Genomic DNA, 8,720 nt, shown 5'->3' with positions numbered 1-8,720 from the left:
CACATCACTCATAAATATTTATCTCAGACACAAGATATGGGCTGACCGGCTGTTGTGCATTGATTCCTGATTAAAATTTTTGAATTATTATAAGTGTATTAAGTGTGGTCAGCAACACTGCCCTCCATATGTAAGTAATACAAATCTAGATGAGGGGCAAATAAAAACCTGATTGAGAAAATGGATCTATATATATATATATATATATATATATATATATATATATATATTCTTAATCAGTTTTTTTCTTATTTAATTTAAGATAAAGATAATGCACTTGAGAAGACAACTCTTTCATCTCATTTCATCTGACTATAGAATCCGGTCCCTTTTGAAGTTCCAGTTGTTCCAATACAGAGGTGACACGGAGAACTGATGACAGGGGTAAACAGAGTTTATTAAGAGAACCAGGATGTGAGCAGATGAGGGGAGTAACAGAAGAGTATATCGAGCGGAATGGTAATGTCAATGGTTATACTGTACGTCTGGTTGCAGGTGACAAGGAGAGCAGGACGATGGAGACAAGGAGCCAGGAGACAGGACGAGGAGACACTCAGGAGACTGGGAGAACAGGTAGGTAACGCAGGTGAGTCCGTAGAAGCAAGCATGAGCGTGAGCGTATGCAAACGAGACCGGACAGTGACTGAGTGAATGCGTGGGGCTTTAGTGCAGGTGGTGATTGCAGTGATAATGAAGTGCAGGTGCGTATGATCAGTATTCAGGTGACTGTGAACTGGGAGAGGGTGGAGCCTGGCATGCTTGGCATGTGACATTACCCCCATTACAGACAATGAACCTTGTTTCAAGTGGTAGAGTTGCTCACCGATCGACGTCATCAGTTCATTTCAATTATCATACAGTGACAGTGTGGGCTTTAGATCAGTAATTAGATCAGTAATTTAGTTTATATGGTTAATTTAGTTTAATAATTAGATTTATTTGGATATTTAGTTGAAAAATTTAGTGTCCCCAACTGAGCACGCCAAGCCAGAGGCAACAGTGGCAAGGAAACCAAAACCCCATCAGGTGACCTAACGGAGAAAAATAAACCTTGGGAGAAACCAAGCTCAGTCGGGGTACCAGTTCTCCTCTGGCCAATTAAAAAGCAGTGTATGATTATTATTCTGGCAACTTTACAGGTCAGAGGTCATAATAGATCGGAATATTTGAAGGATCGGAGGCAACACGGCGGAGACGGGTTTATTGAGGATAATGTGTTGATTTAAGAATTATTAAATTGTAATATTCGAACAATCGGAGTCATCATGCTGGAGACGGGTTTATTGAGGATGCCGTGTCGACGAGGCAATTTCAGGGGAGTCTAATTGACACGGTCTCTGCAGAGACTTCAGGGTCATGCGTTGGTCTTCTCTGGGCGCAGGTCCACCATCTGAACTGGATACGGCCCGGATCCGGCTGACTGCAGTAAACCTCGGGATAAAACAGAGAGACTATCATTAGCGTAGATGCCATTCTTCTGATGATGAAACGAGTACATCAGGTGTTATGGGAAGTGTTCCCGGTTCCGGCTGACCTAGTTAATGCAGCCTAACAATCATTTAATTGAAAAATTGTTTTAGGTGTATGCCACAGTAAAGAGATGTGTTTTTAGTCTAGATTTTAAACTGACAGAGTGTGTCTGCTTCCCGTACAATGTTAGGAAGACTGTTCCAGAGTTTAGGTGCTAAATAGGAAAAGGGTCGACCGCCTGCAGTTGATTTGGATATTCTCGGTATTATCAACTGGCCAGAATTTTGAGACCGCAGTAGACGTGATGGAGTATAATATGTTAAGAGCTCGCTCAAGTATTGGGGAGCTAAACCATTTAGTGCTTTGTAAGTAATAAGCAAGATTTTAAAATGTATGCGATGTTTAATAGGCAGCCAGTGCAGTGTTGACAGAACTGGGCTAATATGGTCATACTTCCTGGTTCTAGTAAGAACTCGAGCTGCTGCATTTTGGACCAGCTGGAGTTTGTTTATTAAGCGAGCAGGGCAACCACCCAGTAGAGCATTACAATAATCTAACCTTGAGGTCATGAACGCATTAACTAACTGTTCAGCATTTTGTATTGAGAGCATGTGCCATAATTTAGATATATTTTTAAGATGGTAGAATGCAATTTTACAGATGCTAGAAACGTGGCTTTCAAACGAAAGATTGGTATCAAAGAGCACACCCAGGTTCCTCACTGATGACGAGGACTTGACAGAGCAGCCATCAAGTGTTAGACAGTATTCTAGGTTACTACTTGTGGAGCTTTTTTGTCCAATAATTAAAAATAAATTTTTTTCTGAATCGAGTTGCAGGAAATTACTAGTCATCCAATGTTTTATATCAGCTATGCATTCTGTTAATCTTGTGAATTGGTTAGTTTCGTCAGGGCGTAAAGAAATATAGAGCTGAGTATCGTCAGCATAACAATGAAAACTAACGCCATGCTTCCTAATGATATCTCCCAATGGTAGCATGTACAGGGTGAAGAGCAGCGGTCCTAGCACTGAGCCTTGCGGTACTCATCCTGGTGCTGTGCGGTGTTGGTCCGGTCTTCTGTTACAATACAGAGCTGACAGAGAACTTATGACAGGGGTAAACAGAGTTTATTAACAGAAACAGGATGTGAGCAGATGAGGGGAGTAACAGAAGAGTATATCCAGCGGAATGGTAATGTCAATGGTGATAGTGTACGTCTGGTTGCAGGTGACAAGGACAGCAGGACGGTGGAGCGATGGAGACAAGGAGCCATGAGACAGGACGAGGAGAAACTCAGGAGACTGGGAGAACAGGTAGGTAACACAGGTGAGTCCGTAGAAGCAAGCATGAGCGTGAGCGTGTATAAACGAGACCGGACAGTGACTGAGTGAATGCGTGGGGCTTAAGTGCAGATGGTGATTGCAGTGATAATGAAGTGCAGGTGCGTGTGATCAGTATCCAGGTGACTGTGAACGTTGTGTCTGGGAGAGGGTGGAGCCTGGCGTGCTTGTGACACCAGTTGTGTCAGACAAATTAATATGCTGGAGTTTGTTTTTGAATGCTTGTGGAAGATTTTTCTTGAATCCCTCCCAAACAACATGTGGTGATGTAGGAGTTGTTTTAAGTTTTTTTAGGCTTTTTGAACCCAAGACTCAACTACCCTCTGCAATTCTCCATCTGTGATCCTTGGAGAGTCTTTGTCCACTCAAACCTTCCTCCATGCAGTGCATCAAGACGATACAGACACGTCCTCTTCCAGGCAGATTCGTAACATCTTTAGTTGATTGGATCTTCTTAATTATTGCTTTGATGGTGGAAATCTATTTTTTCAATGCTTTAGCTATTTTCTTACAGCCACTTTCTGTTCATTTTGTGAAGCTCAACAATCTTTTGCTGCATATCAGAACTATAATCTTTAGTTTTACTTATTGTAATGGATAATTAAGGGAATTTGTTTCCTTATATTTATACTCCTGTGAAACAAGAAGTCATAGATAGAAAATTGCATGTTCCTAATCACCCTGGTGTGCTAAAAATATGAAATAAGAAATTAAATTTAGTGCTGGACAATTGATTAATCGCAATTAATCGCATCCAAAATAAAAGTTTGTGTTTACATAATATATGTTTGTGTACTGTGTATAATTATTATGTATATATAAATACACATTCCTTCATGTATATATTTAAGAAATATTTGCATGTATAAACTGTATATATATTTATATAATTTATCTTATATATAAATATAAATATATTATAAATAAAACATTTTCTTAAATATATATGTATGTGTGTTTATTTATATACACATAATAAGTATACACAGTACACACACATATATTATGTCAACACAAACTTTTATTTTGGATGCGATTAATCACGATTAATCGATTGCCTAGCACTAAAATAAATATTAATGGGAATATACTTCAGAGATATATTTTATCATACAAATTCTAGGGGTGCCAATAATTGTGGCCAATGTGTTAAATAAATATAATTGTATTAAATGATTGATTTAATCAAGAATGTGTTTACTGTATAATGTGAATAGTGTATTCTCTGTTAGAGGTTATTTATAAAACAGAGACATTTACTTCTAATGCCTATAATCCGTGATCAGTAATATTTACATGTAAGGACTCGTTGACAATGTATAATCAGACGTTTTAACATGTATTTTTTAACATGTATGTTGACAATGTATAACATGACAAATAAAAAGATAATTATGAAATGAGTACTTGTGCTGGTCCTCCTGAAGAAAAAAGCTGGTCCACTGTATTAAATGCAGACTGTGTCTGCTGTGGATATGGGTTTGCATGTTAAAGAGATCCACAGCCCATGCAGCTTTTATTGAAGTATTGAACAGGGTCATTATGTCTTTTGATCTGATTGATAAACTAAGGTGATAATTTCCATCTCAGCAACATGCAGTAGCAGTTAATTTTTCCCAGGGCAGGCATGTTTCCGATTCAGTTGCTTTTAATGAACCTTCCCTTACTGGTCAGTGGAGTAGAAAAAAAAACATTAATTCATGTCTTATGGGAAAATAGACAGAGAGAGATTAAGTTTAGTAAATGGTACAACACAGATGTCTCGATATGTAGAGTGAATTTTTTTTTTTGCTTAAAAATAATTGGTTTAATCAGAATAATTATGTTAAATTACTGAGCTTTTAAAAGATGACCAAGTACAGACTCTTAAGACAAGACAGACCCAAATTATAGGCATATTTTGATGACTATACATTTTTAAGTCAGAGTGCATGTTGGTCATCAGCCATCTGATGTCATGATGTAAAATGTCAAAGTGATGGGCAACATTCCCCCTGTCAGCATGTACTTACACTGAACCTGCAACACCATCTATAAACCACTGTCTCTCTCAATCTCGCTCCGTCTGCATCTCACTCTCGCTCTATGAGACATACCCATGCACGAGTAATGTGTTCGTGCTTGGTAAATCGCACAGGCTTTTCGTCCTGAAGGAATAAAGATTTAAAACGGTGTATGCCTCATTTCTGACATTTGACATTTGTAAATATTCCATTTAATTTTGAAAATAATATAATCAAATAGTGAAGGCTTTTTTGTTTTTATGTTTTCAAGGAGAGTGTTGTTATGTTAAGATTTTAAACCACAGAGTATGACTTTTTGAATGAATAGATGAAAACATTTTCTATGTGTCAGTACATCTGTTTGTCTAAACACAGCAGTAATAATCTTTCCTTCATTTCCTTATCCTTACACACACACACACGCACACACGCACGCACGCACGCACGCACGCACGCACACACACACACTCACTCACTCACTCACTCTCTCTCTCTCTCTCTCTCTCTCTCTCTCTCTCTCTCTCTCTCTCTCTCCCTATATATATATATTTATAGGGCTCTCAAGTTTTGAACTGAGTTCAGAGTGAGATTTTGGCGACGGCAGCAGAGGTTTGGGTGGGTACGATGTTCTGATCTGAATTTTTTTTTATAAATAAATAAATAATATATATTTTTTAATTTAATTCAACATTTCTGTGTGTGTGTGTGTGTGCATAGTATTAATTCTTGCATTTCTCCATTTCAAAGAAGACAGGGAGGAGGCAAATTAAAAATCCAATAATTTGGAATATTTGTTTTTTCTCAGAATTTAAATATAATTTGTATCAGCTTTGAGATATTTAAATCTGCATATCTTTGATATTTTTACCTTTTATGAAGGGAATTTTCCCATAATCTTATTACAGTTTTTTACAATTGCTATGACAATTTTTTCAACACTTTTAACAAATTTCCTAAACTCTTAACGCACCACCACACCTACCACACACAATTGGCAAAACGGTTAATTTCATGTTCAAAAGCACACATTGTAAACTAAACTCTAACACTTATTTTCTAAATAAAATAACACACTAACACAATACACTAACACATGTTCTCTTCCAAAAGGAACATTTAGTCAATCATAGCACAATGTTATAAAAACACTAACAATTTATGGAATTACAGAAACTGCATTATTTTATGTGTCAGGTCTGCCCTTATACAAGAGACTATATATTATTGATCATAGATTGTGTGTCGTTGGAAGACTCTCCACATTTGTGTTTTGTTGGGTTTAGTAAATGCATGCATTTTGTTTATTTTGCTGCAGAAATTCAATACAAAAAAGGAATAACCCATCTCAGGGTAGCTTTATAATGTCCTTCAGTTTTATTGCATTATCAGCAACCATGTTGACAATAGCAAGTTCCTGTTCTTCATTTAGGAGCTTTCCTCTGTCCCCTGAGGGAGGTAGATGTTGAATCCTTAGAGGGACAAAATACAGTTACATATTAGAGACCGAAGGAGAAGCCCTTATACAATATCATACCTGTTGGTTTCTGGAACAAAATCTGGATAATGGATGTGTGTCACTGTGTCCCGGCTGAGATTTGGCTGTACTCGTTCACCTGCCCCTCTGATAGCCTGCAGGTTTATGACATGGTCTATGATAGTAGGTCTTATTTCATCAGTTAGCCTAATTCTGGCCCTTCTTTGAGTGCCACCATTCATTCTAACTCCTCAATCTCTACCTTGCCCTTGTCCAGGTATTCCTCTTCCTTGCCCTTGTCCCACTCCTCTCCCTTGTCCTGGTACTCATCTTCCTCTCCCTCATAAAGGCATTTTTCTTGCTTTCTTTGTGTTGCTCTATATTGTTCCTTTTTCACACAAGATCATCCCAAATAGGCCCTCTTTTACTGTATACCATATGGTCATGAGATTGAAAGAACATCAACACCTGAACAATTCCTAGATGGGAATCAGCTGTGATTTATATATTTGCATAACTTCAATCTGCTGTTTCTCAGTACCAATGGAATAAAATACAGGGGATATATTTGTGTTTCAATTCTCAATATAAACAGTTGTTCACTTATACTTTAGTCTATAAGGTTAGGGTTTAGAACAAGGTGTTATATGTTCTGACATACAGTGTTAAAGCATTGGTAAATTTGGCAGTAAAAATCCATTGTTTTGGTCTTGGTTGAGCTTGTGTGTATAAAAAGTTCAAGCATTTTAAATTTGTGTTAACTGTATGCAGCTTGTGTAAAAGCAACAACAAATGTGTTAATTGTATAGCCTACAAAGACAGATGTTGTGCTAACTGCGTTAAGTGTTTAGGAAATTTGTTAAAAGTATTGAAAAAATTGTCATAGTGATTGTAGAAAAACTGTAAATATAGGCTATGCTTCAGCTTTCATTTTATATTCTTTTAATTTTTAATTACTCTATAAATTAGAATAAGACACTGTAGGGCTAATGCCAATCAAATTAAATCATTTACACTGAAACATTTTATGAGATTGTTTCAAATATTTTTGAATATACAAATAAGAAATGTTGGAAAGAAAACATTAAACTACACCACCAGTAGGTGGCAGAATGTAAACTGAATTGTTGCGGGAATATCTAAATCTTACCCGGATACAGCAATGCTATTTTCTGATTGGCTGTTCGGTAGCTATATTTTTTATTTGATTGGCTGGTGCGTGGCAGTGCCTTCTGAACTGACTTGATTCCTCTTAATAGCGGCGCAACTTGGTGGGCTTTATCCTGGAAATTTCTCTGCGTGAGAAATACAAGGTGCCACTCCTTGTGTGAGCATGTGAACGGGTTGAAATGCGTGTGTCTCACGCCCAATGCATGAGACTTGAGAGCCCTGTATATACAGTATATATATATATATATATATATATATATATATATATATATATATATATATATATATATATATATATATATATATATATATATATATATATATATATATATATATATATATATAAATGGTTCAGGAATGTTTTGAGGAGCACAACAAGTTTGAGGTGTTGACTTGGCCTCCAAATTCCCCAGATCTCAATCCAATCGAGCATCTGTGGGATGTGCTAAACAAACAAGTCCGATCCATGATGGCCCCACCTCACAACTTACAAGACTTAAACGATCTGCTGTTAAATCATGGTGCCAGATATCACAGCACACCTTCAGGGGTCTAGTGGAATCTATGCCTCGACAAGTTTTGGCAGAAAAAGTAGGACCAACATTATATTAGGAAGGAGGTCATAATGTTATGCCTGATCGGTGTATATATATATATATATATATATATATATATATATATATATATATATATATATATATATATATATATATATATATATATATATATATATATATATATATATATATATACACAACATGACTAAAACAAGTTCATTTAACCCTTACGCTGAGTTGAAACCCTGTAACACCTTTGGTGTTCCTGGTCAAAAATGAATAGCCTTTTAAAAATTGGATTCAATCTTTTTGTCAACTTGTTTTCTTTCAATTAGGACAGGTTTTGTATTTCTTTTTTGAAACTGATTGATCGTAGGCCTCATTGATCTGAGCCTCATTGATCTGAGGATAAAGTTCATCTCTGTGAAAAAGAAAGCCTGTAATACTTAAAATAGTTTGCTTGTGTACACGAACGTGTGTGTGTGTGTGTGTGTGTGAGAGAGAGCAGGCGGTAGCAAGAGTGTGCATGTATCCATGCATGCACAGCTATGAGGCCTTTATCTTTGCAAGCACACGTGTACATGATGAACATGCTACGGATCATTACATTTTTCTCTTATTTTTAATCTCCCCATTCATTTCACAATTAATTTAAACTCCCCAGTCATTTTAACCTATATAATCTCAGATCAATGTGGCCTAT

This window comes from Gobio gobio, assembly GCF_949357685.1.
Source record: "Gobio gobio genome assembly, chromosome: 7".
In the NCBI taxonomy this organism is placed as follows: Eukaryota; Metazoa; Chordata; class Actinopteri; order Cypriniformes; family Gobionidae; genus Gobio; species Gobio gobio.
The sequence above is the reverse complement of the archived record's forward strand: the minus strand, read 5'-3'. Positions refer to the sequence as shown.